The sequence below is a fragment of the Bombyx mori genome, chromosome 15, assembly GCF_030269925.1.
Source record: "Bombyx mori chromosome 15, ASM3026992v2".
NCBI lineage: Eukaryota > Metazoa > Arthropoda > Insecta > Lepidoptera > Bombycidae > Bombyx > Bombyx mori.
The window spans coordinates 2778891-2793814 of NC_085121.1; the positions used below are offsets into that span (position 1 = coordinate 2778891).

The 14924-nt window shown below is 39.5% G+C and overlaps 1 protein-coding gene and 1 long non-coding RNA gene across 3 annotated transcripts in view; one reads left to right on the plus strand and one right to left on the minus strand.

The window, feature by feature from the left end:
- Positions 1–14924, plus strand: part of LOC101741356 (uncharacterized) — a 138480-nt gene that overhangs the window by 76559 nt on the left and 46997 nt on the right. The gene's annotated exons all lie outside the window — the stretch shown is intronic.
- The window catches only part of LOC110385623 (uncharacterized), an 85380-nt gene continuing 78387 nt past the window's right edge, over positions 7932–14924 (minus strand). Inside the window, exon 6 of the long non-coding RNA XR_009974951.1 lies at positions 7932–8678. This is a non-coding gene — a long non-coding RNA (uncharacterized LOC110385623). The remainder of the gene's footprint in view (positions 8679–14924) is intronic.

The window sequence follows — 14924 nt, forward strand, 5'->3', positions numbered from 1 at the left end:
CCATTTTATTTTATTCATATAAAAGTCGCATTTAGTTGAAATTTAACTCTCAAAGGACATTTAATCATGCTTAAAACCTAATAGCGCTTCAAGATTCAACATTTCATTCTTCTGAACTTTTTCTGTAGACTTTTTACTTCTCTTTCTTGTTTAATCAACTTGAGTAAGAGCAGCGTTAGGGTAAACAGCATTTTCTTTGTTACTGACCACAGGGTTATTGGATTGAAATATGCAATATGAACCGCCATGCATATTTCTGTCTAAGTAGACAAGCATTTCTTTTTGAGGGTAGGACGGTTATAATGGCACAAGTAAGATAAGCACCGCATATTTTAAATTAGCCTTCGGCATTCTTATTGTGTTTGTAACGAGCTCCGATATGTACTCAAAAGCAGCGAAGTGTTTTGTATAAATCTATAGCAATGATAACAAAAAAAAACAACAGGCTTTAAGTGTAATCCGAACCAAAAATTCGAATAATGTATTTTTTAACCTGGTCATCCGGGTCCATATTAGGCCAAATAAAAATATATATAGCGTCATTGGTTCTTGATACATGTCCAAATTTTCAAGTTATTTAAAATTACGTTAAATGAGTCCGATATATACAGGTGATGCTAATAAAATTTTGTTAAAAAATATTATATTATTCATGTCTGTAACCGTCAAATGAGTGAATGAATATTCAAAAATACTGAATAATTACAAATAATTAATTAATTACAAATAATTCATCAAAGGCGTCACGGAATTATTCATTTGTCATTTTTTTTTAAAACCTCACTTCTAACCACGATTTAAATATATTTATTACAAAAAAAGCAGCTCACTTAAAGTAACTTCATTGCATCCCTTTTCCACAGGAGAAAATCGCCGGATCCCCACCCGCGCGGCAGGTGGGGTATGTGGGAGTTGAACCTCACTAAAAACTCCTGCCGCTCACAACCGGCGCCCTACCTCGGACCGGGCCGGAGCCCAGTCGGGGCTATTGAAACGGCGGGACAGGGTTGACGCAGAGCACATTACATCCATCCCACCGTCCCACGGACGCCGGACCGGTGGCCGCCAGCGAAACGACCACCGGTTCCCTCGTTCAGCGGGCCGAGAGCCCGCTTTGATGGCGCCGCGTTACACCTTCCCCCAGAGCGGTCGGGGGAACGCGGTCTACCATCACCCGGCTTCCTATTGCGGGTGAGCGTGCAGAGCACGCCACCCCTCGTCTGGGTCCCTCCCCGCACAAAACGGGTGGGATCATTGCATCCCTTAGAAATATCTCAAAGAGTTGATCCAAGTTAATACTGGGATCAGTTTCGTGGCTTAATCTGAGATGTCTTCAGAACGACTCAGCAGTGCTTTGCTGTTAATAAGTAATGTTCCTTTACCATTTTTTTTAAAGCAGTTCAAAGCAGCGATTACCTCTGTAAGACATATTATTTATTCCACGGCAAAAATAGGCAGGGTGGTGGTACTTATCCACGCGGACTCACAAGAGGTCCTACCGCCAGTAATTAAGCAAATTATAATTTTGCGGGTTTGATTTTTATTACACGATTTTATTCCTTCACCGTGAAAACGTGAAAAATTGGTACCCGCCCGGGATTCGAACACCAATGCATCGCGCAACACGAATGCACTGGATGTTTATCCTTTAGGCCACGACGACTTACGAAACATACTTACATCTAGAGTCATTGTAAAAATACAAAAAGCAAACTCCCGACAGACACATAATAAGTAAAATTTGTTCAAACATCTATATTATGTATATATTGGCGTCCTCGTGATTCGTATATCTGCTAACCGAAATTAATCTCTTTAAATCTAAAGTTAAATAAACTTTACGAAATTTAGGCGAGACTGCTAATACACTTAAATGTACCGTATTCTGTTACTTTGTACTCGCCGCTTTTACGGCCGTTTAGGATGTTCGCAAACAAGTTATATTAAGTCCTCGAGTGCCGCAGTTTACTTGAAACGAGTATCCTATTGGCAGTTTCGGAGGGCCGGTTTCGGTCACGAAATTACATTAAAAAGTTTTTATTTTAAGATTACCCGGAAATTTAATTTGGGATGTTTATTATTTGAGGCCGTCAGCGTAAAAGTGACCTAAGCTTACTATAGTTGGTATGGCGATAATGAGGTATGAATTTACTTTTACATGGCTTCTTAGCAAAAAGCGATATGCGCAAAAATGTTTTTTACAAAGCCATCTGTTATCTATGCGTGAAACTAGAGATAAACCGTTTTTGCATCAAAATTTATTATTTTTTAAATAAATAGCTATATATAAGCACGAATATGAAAAATTGTGAATTAGGCCACTTTTACGCTGACGCCCTCATTTAATAAACCTTTTTAGGCGCTGCACGATAAATATCGACTGACAATAGGCACTCTTTTTTTATCTACCTATTCGCTGGTAGCCTAAGGGTCTATTCCGGTTACGTTCGGACGCGTAGGTGAGCTCATAGGTTCAACCTGAGAGAATTTGCTAACACCAGCCCTATCAAGAACAGTGCTTCGCGGAATCTACCACCGGTTCGGAATCGCGACCCATTAAGAAGATCCGGCGAGAGACTCAGTTGACGGATGACCTTTTATGACTTCCGAAACGATATTTTATTGAAATATGAACGGTAACACAACCGAGAAATGACTGATTGAACGGTGTTTGGGAATTATAGTACTTTTACTCCATAACAGACAAAACGCATGACTGCTTCATGGCAGAAATAGGCAGGAAGTGGTTGATATCTTTCCGTGTGAATAGTGGTAATATAAAAAAAAATATATTCAATAATCGAAGCGTGGCCTTCTTCATTATTTTATAAAGTCCACATTAAAATTATTATTCCAAATAAATAATATAATCCACGCTTACGTTTCATGTCATTCACACAAACTTATCTTTTAATATGAAACGACAACAAGACGATTTTTGAAGCGTTAATAAATAAAAAAGATCTCAAGCACGCACTGATAAATTTGGAGTGTTCACTGCAAACATTCGGTGAGCACTTCAAAGGAACGTACAAACAGACAAGTGTCAAACGTGACGCGTCACGCGCTTGGAGCGCTCTGTTTGACAGCTGTCAATATCAATATTGACGAGAGCTTTACATCGTGGAAATGATTTGGAACTGATTATTCTCTGTATGAATAAGCAACGACTCGATTTAAGTATATAATCACGTAACGGCCTATGCAGTCTGGCAATGGTCAATTCGACCGTTAAGTCATTATTGTCGAGGCGTTAAGTTTTTTTTTACTGTTTTTATTGCTTAGGTGTGTGGACGAGCTCACGGCCCACCTACTGTTAAGTGGTTACCGGAGCCCAAACACATTTACATCGTAAATGTCGCCAACAACCTTGAGATATGAGTTCTAATTTCTCAAGTATAGTTACAACGGCTGCCCCATCCTTCAAACCGAAACGCATTACTGCTTCACGGCAGAAATAGACAGGGTGGTGGTACCTACCCGTGCGGAGTCACAAGAGGTCCTACCCCCAGTAATTACACAAATTATAATTTTGCTGGTATCATTTTTATTACACGATTATTTTTTTATTGCCCTTGTAGGCAGACGAGCATACGGCCCACCTGATGGTGAGTGGTTACCGTCGCCCATGGACTTCAGCAAGGCCAGGGGCAGAGCCAAGCCGCTGCCTACCGCTTAATACTCTCCACAAGCCTCGTTTGAAGAAGGACATGTCGTAGCGCTCGGTAAACACCGTGGAGGGGAGCTCATTCCATAGCCGGATGATACGTGGCAATATCAATCAATCGTGAACATTTGCTAAGTACGTATTTCATTAGAAAAATTGGTACCCGCCAGCCAGATTCGACGTCTTATCCTTTAGGCCACGATGACTTCATTAAGTAGGTACGTACATATATGATCAGAAAAATAAATCTTCTATTTTCTTCTTCTTCTTCTTTGTCGTTTCCTCATTACTGAGGGGCGTGAGCACCTTGGTCCAGTTTTTGCACCAGCTTCCTCCAATATTGCCTGCATTCGGCCTGCTTAATGGCGCCCGGGACGCTGGTGTTTGTGGCCTCCTTGACAATGTCCGTTCACCTGGTTGGCAATCTTCCTCGACTTCTCTTTCCTTCTACGTGACCTACAACTGGACCGTTTATTTAGAAAGTGGTGTAAGTCCATTTTTGAGAAAAATGAGCTATCACGTAATTCATGCTTAATTTAATGTAAATTTTTTATATATAACTAGTCCGTGTTTAATTTCTCAAAAAAATCCCGTGTATTGTACAACTTAAAATCGGTCGGTAAATGAAATTGCATAATCATCGATTATGAAAGTGGTTGTAAGTCCAATTGACAGAGGTAGGTGGCATAGCCAGACCTCATATGATTTGCCTGTATTTTTAAATCAACAAATATAGTAAGTAACCTTTAATTTTCTCGAAACAAAAGAAAATGGACTTACACCACTTTCAAAATAAACCTATTAATTTTTTCAAGTTCTCACGATTTCTTCGGGCCACGTGTCCGAAGCATTTTAATATTTAATAGTGACAAAGAAAGGTTTAAACGGCAATGAATATGATATTATGAATTCATAAGTCTAGCAGTCGACGCCGGAATCGAGCTGCTGAATAAAATATCAGGTAAGGTTAAGTAACTGAAAGGGATCCACTCAGAAACACCTCTTCAACTGCCTTTGTCTTGCCACGCTTCACTTTCGCACTTAGGGCGTAATGGTCCTTTAGTTACGCAGTTTTCGTCTTCCCAAACCTGAAGAATCGCTCCCGTTTAACCCGGACTCTATCCCGTCTCCTCAGGATACCGCTGAAGCCATAGACATCTTAACGTCACACATCACCTCGACATTAGATAGGTCATCGAAACAAGTTGTAGCGGAGGACTTCCTTCACCGCTTCAAATTGTCCGACGATATTAGGGAACTCCTTAGAGCTAAGAACGCCTCGATACGCGCCTACGACAGGTATCCTACCGCGGAAAATCGTATTCGAATGCGTGCCCTACAACGCGACGTAAAGTCTCGCATCGCCGAAGTCCGAGATGCCAGATGGTCTGATTTCTTAGAAGGACTCGCGCCCTCCCAAAGGTCTTACTACCGCTTAGCTCGTACTCTCAAATCGGATACGGTAGTAACTATGCCCCCCCTCGTAGGCCCCTCAGGCCGACTCGCGGCGTTCGATGATGACGAAAAAGCAGAGCTGCTGGCCGATACATTGCAAACCCAGTGCACGCCCAGCACTCAATCCGTGGACCCTGTTCATGTAGAATTAGTAGACAGTGAGGTAGAACGCAGAGCCTCCTTGCCACCATCGGATGCGTTACCACCCGTCACCCCGATAGAAGTTAAAGACTTGATCAAAGACCTACGCCCTCGCAAGGCTCCCGGTTCCGACGGTATATCTAACCGCGTTATTAAACTTCTACCCGTCCAACTCATCGTGATGTTGGCATCTATTTTCAATGCCGCTATGGCGAACTGTATCTTTCCCGCGGTGTGGAAAGAAGCGGACGTTATCGGCATACATAAACCCGGTAAACCAAAAAATCATCCGACGAGCTACCGCCCGATTAGCCTCCTCATGTCTCTAGGCAAACTGTATGAGCGTCTGCTCTACAAACGCCTCAGAGACTTCGTCTCATCCAAGGGCATTCTCATCGATGAACAATTCGGATTCCGTACAAATCACTCATGCGTTCAACAGGTGCACCGCCTCACGGAGCACATTCTTGTGGGGCTTAATCGACCAAAACCGTTATACACGGGAGCTCTCTTCTTCGACGTCGCAAAAGCGTTCGACAAAGTCTGGCACAATGGTTTGATTTTCAAACTATTCAACATGGGCGTGCCGGATAGTCTCGTGCTCATCATACGGGACTTCTTGTCGAACCGCTCTTTTCGATATCGAGTCGAGGGAACCAGCTCCTCCCGACGACCCCTCACAGCTGGAGTCCCGCAAGGCTCTGTCCTCTCACCCCTCCTATTTAGCTTATTCGTCAACGATATTCCCCGGTCGCCGCCGACCCATTTAGCTTTATTCGCCGACGACACGTCTGTTTACTATTCTAGTAGAAATAAGTCCCTAATCGCGAAGAAGCTTCAGAGCGCAGCCCTAGCCCTAGGACAGTGGTTCCGAAAATGGCGCATAGACATCAACCCAGCGAAAAGTACTGCGGTGCTATTTCAGAGGGGAAGCTCCACACGGATTTCCTCCCGGATTAGGAGGAGGAATCTCACACCCCCGATTACTCTCTTTAGACAACCCATACCCTGGGCCAGGAAGGTCAAGTACCTGGGCGTTACCCTGGATGCATCGATGACATTCCGCCCGCATATAAAATCAGTCCGTGACCGTGCCGCGTTTATTCTCGGTAGACTCTACCCCATGATCTGTAAGCGGAGTAAAATGTCCCTTCGGAACAAGGTGACACTTTACAAAACTTGCATAAGGCCCGTCATGACTTACGCGAGTGTGGTGTTCGCTCACGCGGCCCGCACACACATAGACACCCTCCAATCCCTACAATCCCGCTTTTGCAGGTTAGCTGTCGGGGCTCCGTGGTTCGTGAGGAACGTTGACCTACACGACGACCTGGGCCTCGAATCAATTCGGAAATACATGAAGTCAGCGTCGGAACGATACTTCGATAAGGCTATGCGTCATGATAATCGCCTTATCGTTGCCGCCGCTGACTACTCCCCGAATCCTGATCATGCAGGAGCCAGTCACCGTCGACGCCCTAGACACGTCCTTACGGATCCATCAGATCCAATAACCTTTGCATTAGATGCCTTCAGCTCTAATACTAGAGGCAGGCTTAGGGACCCCGGTAACCGTACTCGTCGAACTCGACAAAGAGGTCGACGTGCAACCTAACCCATGCATCAGCCCGCTGAGTTTCTCGCCGGATCTTCTCAGCGGGTCGCGATTCCGATCCGGTAGTAGATTCATTCGCGAAACAATTGCTCTTGAGTTGTTAGGTCTCCTTCGGAGGCGCTCGGGCAGTTGTTAGCAAATCCCACCCCTCTTGGCTGAGCCTTTGCTCGCCCACCTGTCCTGGTGAAACTGGAAAGGCCTTCGGGCCACCAGTAAACTTTCAATCATAAAAAAAAAAAAAAAAAAAAAAAAAAAAACCTGAAGAATCGTTACTAAGGACCTTGAAATGTCTCGTGATGTAGCTAACAAAGTAAGGAAGGTACTTGTTGAAATAAATTTAGCATTATCACTACAAAGTGTAAAACAAAGTCGCTTTCTCTGTCCCTATGTATGCTTAAATCTTTAGAACTACGCAACGGATTTTGATGCGGTTTTTTTTAATAGATAGAGTGATTGAAGAGGAAGGTTTATATGTATAATGCCATCCATTAAATAGTGGAGAAATCAATAATAAATCACAGTTTCCGAAGCGAAGCGAGGGCGGGTCGTTAGTATTTTTATGATGATTGCATTGGGTTCCGATTTATTGAAATAACGCATTTAAACTTGTGTGATGCGTATTTGTTTAAATCTAAACATCAATGGAACGTCGTGCCAAAAATATGTCAATAAGTTGGAAGTGCGAATCTCCAATCCTCGAATATTAGCATATAAACATAGAAAAACGTACCATTTTTAATGGTTTCTTGAGATTGTGTCTTGAGGTTGTGAGATGGGTGGACGAATTCATGGCCCACCTGATGTTAAATGGTGACTGAAGCGAATAGGCAACAACAACATAAATGCTGCCACCCACCTTGAGACGTAATTCTAAAGCTTCAATTTTAACAGTACAACGGCTGCCCCACATTATATATTTCTACGAAGCACTGCTCTTGCTAGTGCCAGTGTTAGCAACACTTCCGGCTTGAGCCCCGTGAGCCCACCTACACGTTAGGGTGAAGCTGAAATAGCCTCTCAAGGTTATCAGTATAGGCAGGAAAAAAAAATACGTTATTTATTTTATATACCATATTTTATTGGTAATTCATAATTATAAATCAGAAAAAAAATATTTGTGAGTACCCAATGTGTCAAGGCTAGACGATGTAATCGAACTACTTTTACGTTGAATTAAACTGTTTTATTTTTGCTTTCGATCCGTCAATTGTTTTGTAAGCTTCAACGGATGTAGTTATGCAAGAAGCTTACATCCAAAATCCACTTTAATTTAGATAAAAACCCAATAAATGTGTATTATTCTAACTTGTCATTCGTATTTACAACGAAGGGGTGAATTTTTGATTGATTGATTGATTTTGATTGTTTATGTACTTCTCTTCGTGAACATTTAAAAACTGAACACTATTCGGAATACGGGTGTGATACATCTCGCTGCAAGTTCTCAACATACCCAAAAATTAGTGAAACGGTCATATTACAAACTTATAAACTTATATTATAAATAAAAACATTCAACAATACCAAACTTGATAACGTTTGCATAAAGACATCCTTATAAAAACAAAAATCATTGAGCATCTCTCGGCAGGTGTTAGCTAATAGTCACACATCACAGTTCAGTGACCGCCCTAATGTGTGCAAAACGAATTTGTGCCTTAACACACCGCGATAAAGCCGATTCAAACTTCAATTCACGTGAGGTCTCGATTGAAGTTTTAAGTGGGCGCTTCCGGTCGATTGAATGCAAAAACCTGATGCCGCTGTATTTGATTATTTTTTTGCGTCTCTTCCCGAGTTCTGTAATCAAAAATTGTATGTTTTAATGTAATTTAATAAGTAATTTAAAACAAAACTGTTTTAGTTTAACAGCTACTTTTACTACCTAAGCTGATGGTCTACAGATACCATATCAGCATCACCAGGCTAGTAGGTGAGCTCACGGGGCTAAAACCTGACGTTGTTACTAACACGAACCCTAGCAAGAGCCGTGCTTCGCAGAACCTACCAACAGATCGGAAACGCGACCCACTGAGAAGATCCGACGAGAAACTCATTGGGCTGTGTCTGTGGGTTAATTTACGAACGATGACCGAGTTAACAGCTACAGATTCATACATACTGTAGCGTATACGTTTTCGCCCACATTAAAGTCATTACGCCGAAGTTTTTTCCGCCCTAGCAAGATTGGTGATTCGCTGAACCTGAATCTACAAGTATGACCGATGCTTGAAATGCTTAAAGGCATCGACAGTGGATAGGAGGATCCGAAATGACAGGTGACTAGGGTGACGGCGGCTGTGTGTTGACCCGTCGTCGAGGTCGGGAATTTAAGTTGTTGAGGCTACAATACGGTTTCCGTGTTGTGCCCCTTGCTTGAACAATCGTTTCGACGCTGTTTTGAGATGCTTATTTATCGATTCTCGTTTTAAATCGTCGTGAAGATGTACATACACTTCCTCAATTCATATCGGGTGGGCTGTGAGCTCGTTCACCCATCTATGCAATAAAAAAACATTCATTTCGCTTCAACGGCGATCTTGCAAAAACGAGATTGTATGACTTGGTGAATATTTATGCGGGAATGGGCCGCGTGATCACTATACAGCTCGTCCGTCCACTGTTCTTAGCCATAAATAAATATAGAAATAAATCTGAAAAGATTTTCGTAATCTTCTTTGAAGACAAGGGTTGTTCCTTCCCCTAAGGAAATATAGAAGATCTATCAAAAGACAGACTATATGGTTTAAGCGACATTTCGCTTAATACGCGATACATATTTAATTTTGCAATTAAAGGTTTTATTTGCTACTAGCTGACCCGGCAGACTTCGTACTGCCTCAATCGATAAATAAAAGACCTAAACTTTTCTATAAAATAAACTTAAAACAAACAAAAGGAATCCGTCCGACGGGAGAGCCATCAAAGAAAAAACAAAATTTTTATTTTTATTTATTTCCCGGATTTTTCATATTTATCTACCTTTTAAACCTTCTCTGGACTTCCACAAATAATTCAAGACCAAAATTAGCCAAATCGGTCCAGCCGTTCTCGAGTTTTAGCGAGACTAACGAACAGCAATTCTTTTTTATATATATAGATTAGCATCAATAATTCGACGTTTTTAATTACTGAACTTCAATTATGTTTACGCCTTTGGTTACGTTACGCCGTTATTGAAGAAATATTTTTGTAACCTTATCGAAGCATGAGTTCGAGGTATTGCACAGTTTTGGTGATGATAAGAAAAAGTTCTCAATAAAATACCACCCTACGTGTAAATAATACCTAATACGTAACAATCACGTCTGTTCCGTATCATTAGTATCGCAGGAATAATGCATTTGTATAGCAAGGTGTCGGCATTGACGTCTTCAGACTCTGGTAACGACAGATGGATATTGAGCTCGTCTCCCTCCATATTAGCTCTGGTGAACCAGTTCAATTTATTAAAGATGAGTATTAAAATTATTATATTGTCATTACTCCTTGATGTGCATGATTCATACACATATAATATTTAAAAAAATACATTAAATTATAATAACAAAACAGAAAACAAGGTTGAACGTGCAAAACAATTCAATTATTCCGTACGTAGCCTGCGTTAGTTTTGTAGCTGCCAGCCCTAATCCCAAGGGCTGCCTTGACGTAGGTCTGGGATAATAAAACTTCATATATCGTTTGCAACAAAAAAACTGGATAGTTTTCTTTAATATTTCATGGAACACTTTCAAAGTCTCAGGAGACAGCCTACAGTTGGCTGAAGGGAGGGTTTTCGCGTGTGGATGAGATTCGGGTACTATTATTCTATGTAATACTATCGTGAATGAAGTTTCACTATCAGAAGAAACATTAAAAATCTTGATTTAAATCCTGTCCTCAGCAATAAAAATAATCTTTTTTGGCAAATTAATTTACGGACGTTTCCAGCTTAGATTCAATATTGTTAAATAGTGATAAATAAAAAAACAAAACCTTTTTTACACGCTTTATATTAGCTTCACTTGTATGTGTGTTTGTATGTTTGTAACAGACTCCTTTAGACGCGATTATGACCCACTTTAAACGACCAGATTTCATTCAAACTTTGTAGATTTATCGAGGACCGATGACAATTCAATATTAAAAAAAAATACAAAAATTGAAATTCAACTAAAAAATGAAAAATAAATAATAGTTTAAAAAAAACTAAAAAACACGCTCTATATAAAATTTAACTAAAAAAAGCGTGGAGTGCATGGTGTTAATAGTTATAAATATTTTTCTGACAGATATGAGTAGAAGAATTATTATTTCAATAATATCTTTAAAAGCACCCCACGCTTTTTTTACAATAAAATATATATTTTTTACACTTTTCAATTTAATTTTATTGTCTATTTTTTTGTTGAATTTTATATAAAGCGTGTTTTTTAGTTTTTTTAAACTATTATTTATTTAATATTTAAATATGTCTTTAAAGGCGTTTTAAAATTGTCACGGCTTCACTGATCCACTCGGAATGCAGTTTGATTACTGAAAAGATTCTGCAAAAGCTTAGGGCCTGTTTTTTCAAAACTCATACAAGCCACTGAGTTATTCAATTTAAAGACCTAGGAACGTTTTAAATAACGCCATGTTGTTATACATACAATGAGTTGGTTTTGTATTGTTATATAGACTGTTATCTATATAATAATACGTGAAGCAAAAACGGTGTACCTCTTATTACGAAAATTGCGCGGACGGAAGAGTATGATATTTCCCACACTTATAGTGAATATAGAGAAGGAGTGCAGAATGAATTTTTTCTCAAAAAATTCGCTAAATCAATAAAAAAAATCATTACACACCCTACAATGTATTTGACACACACACGCATGCATACTATTTGTTTATTATCAAACTTTTCTTATTGCTTATAGCTCAAATTGAGAATAGATTAAATATTGTTTGTCTTTACTAATATTTGTCTAAAGCCTAGTCTTGGCGAAATCTGTGATTATAGTAGTAGAATAAATAGTCTGAAATAGAATCATAATACTGTACTAACTTATAATTGCCTCTAATCTCCACCCTTGAATCTACCATCCAGCTTATGCCAACATTTCAACTGAGTCGCAGCCTGAAGCACGGTATTTACATAGCGACTAGCGTCCAGTAACTGCTTAGAATCAGATAGCACTACCTTATCGGCTATTCTATCCGTCTATTTTAATGAAGAAACTTTTCGTAAATCTGTTTTTCCTAAAGTACACTAAGATTAACCGCCACACTTAACGTTTTCGTTATTAAATTAGCAGAAGATCAAAAATAAACTTCAGAAGCGAAGGATATTTTAGTCAAGACAATTTGATTCCGCTGTCCTGACATTCAAAGTATAAAGGACATTGTCGCCGGAATTACTTTTTAAAAGCACAATATGAGATAATTCAGTAGACTTAATTTAATTTTTCACGATGAAAGCGAAGTAAATGGGAAACGATTTAGCAAAAGTAAAAGGACTGACAGAAATGGTTTTTTTTATTTTTTATTTCACGACACTCATAATGCTACTTTGTAAGGAAGGGTTAAATTGTGCAGAGCTGAGAGAAATTACTATATTTTCTTTAGAGGACAATGGGGCCCCGGTTCTGAGATTAAACACGTAATAAGGTTTCAGTTTTCATGAAAGTTGTTGCTTGTGCTCCTTGACTATACCACCAACCCTGAGACACGATAGAGCTAAATTGCACTGGAATAATGGATTACCTCTAAAACACTTTATTGCTTCAATGCACAAGTAGTTAGAACGGCGCTTCCTATTCGTAAGGGCTTTCAAGCTTCACGCAAATTGCTGAACACGATTCTTCATCGCGGAAATCATTCGTTTCAGATAAGAATTTACGTTTTAAAAAATCTGTGTGAATTTGGAGAATGACATAGGGATGTCATTCGATACGAGTAGACCGGGCTTTTTGACAATCAGGCAATGACTAGACTATACTACCAACTTTTGGCCTAAATACACGAAGTTCTAAAGCCCGCTAAGCGTCAGCAATTTATTATCTTTGTATGTAGTTACTTGGCGTCTTTCAGTCTTAAGTAAATAAAAACGAGAATAACTATTCTGAATTTTTGGGAAAAGCAATATTTTGTTGTCAAATGGCAAAAAGCTTTTGACTTTCACATCTAATTTAGTTGATAACCAGCGAGAAGCTTAACCCAACTTTAATAAAATAACTGCTAATCCCGTAGGAAAAGCTAAAGGAACTTCGGTAATAACTTTCAACAAAAACATCAAATTTTGAACCTAAGCTAAAACTTTGAAGGTTGAACTTTTACGAGAGCAAAGATATACTTATGTTTGAAAGTACCTAAAAGGGTCATAGATTCTGTAACATGCCTATTAAATTTAAAATAAATAAATGGTACCGCGCCATTTCTATATAAGGCATCTATGTATTACTACGTGAAGCAAAAACTTTGTATCCCTTTTTACCAAAATTGCGCGGACAGAGGAGTATGAAATTTTCCAAACTTATAGAGGATATAGAGAAGAAGTGCACAATGCTAATATTTTTTAAAAATAATGCATAAATGATACATTAAATCAATAAAGAAAACATTACACACACTACATACCATGTATTTGACGCAACACGCATTCATACTACTTATTGTCAAACTTTTGTTCTTGACGTCTGTTGTCAAATTGAGAATAGATTAAATATTGTTTGTCTTTGTTAATATTTTTTATAGTATAGTCTTGGCGAAATATGTGATTATAGAAGTATAAAATACAACCAACCATAATAGTGTACAAACTTATAATTCCAATTAATTATAGTCGAATCTCGACTACTGCGGGACCTCTAGTTTGTATAGAAATATTAAAAATTTTTAGTTGCTTTCGAAAGCAGGCCAGTCTACATTCCGTATGATTTACACTATCGTCCACAGCAGTCGTTTAGTAGTAGTAGGCCACACGTCCTTACGGATCCATCAGATCCAATAATCCTTGCATTAGACGCGTTCAGCTCTAATGCTAGGAGCAGGCTTTCGGACCCCGATAACCAAACTCGTCGAACTCGACAAAGAGTTCAACGTGCAACCTAACCCATGCATCATCCCGCTAAGTTTCTCGCCGGATCTTCCCAGCGGGTCGCGATTCTGATCCAATAGTAAATTCGATTTAGTTAGATTTTTGGAGCCGCTCGGGCAGATGTTAGCAAATCCCACCCTTCCTGGTGGAGCTTTGCTCGCCCGCCTGTCCTGGTGAAACTGGAAAGGCCTCTGGGCCACCATTAATATCTCATTCAGAAAAAAAGTAGTAGGCCAAGTCGCTGCGTACCTCAAATTACCAGGAATTAGTGTGGGCTTTAATTGAGGAGCCAATGTAAGAAAAAGCCTACACGAGTCACATCCTCTCGCCTCCATCGGTCACCATCACCCTTACCTACTAACGATCATTCAAACATATCATTTAAAAAGAAATAAAATAAAAAAGCCTGTATTTCCGTATCCTTAATTTCCATTTCATATGTGGTATTTGTTTGTTAATGTTTATTTAGTTTACTGTCTAAATGTTAATAAGAGTTAGTTTTTACTATTGAATATGGAGTCTTCTCGAGTGAAGGCCTCCTTCAGTCCTTTCCACTCATCTCTGTTCTTGCCGATAGTTTGCACGTCCTTCCCTATTAATTCGGTTATATCATCAGCTCATCGTCTTTTTGGCCTCCCTACCCTTCTTTTGCCGATTGCCGATTATATTATTTAACCCATTTAAAATACGCCGAAAATAATCGAATAGCTTGTTTAAAAATCGATCATGTTCTTCACGAAAATTAAAATAAAAACTGTTACAACGCACTGTTAATTTAGCGTCAACTATTTTAAGAGAGTTCTTATGTTCTTCCTACGCAGCAACACTGATTTCTCCGCTCGGCACAATTAGCACACCAAACAACGGCTTACATAGTTATGAAATACGGGCTAATTAATTTTATTTGCAGGGTTGAACTTGATTCAAATGTACTCATAAAAAAAATCGGTTATTACATGCTTAGCTTCTGTGCACTAAAC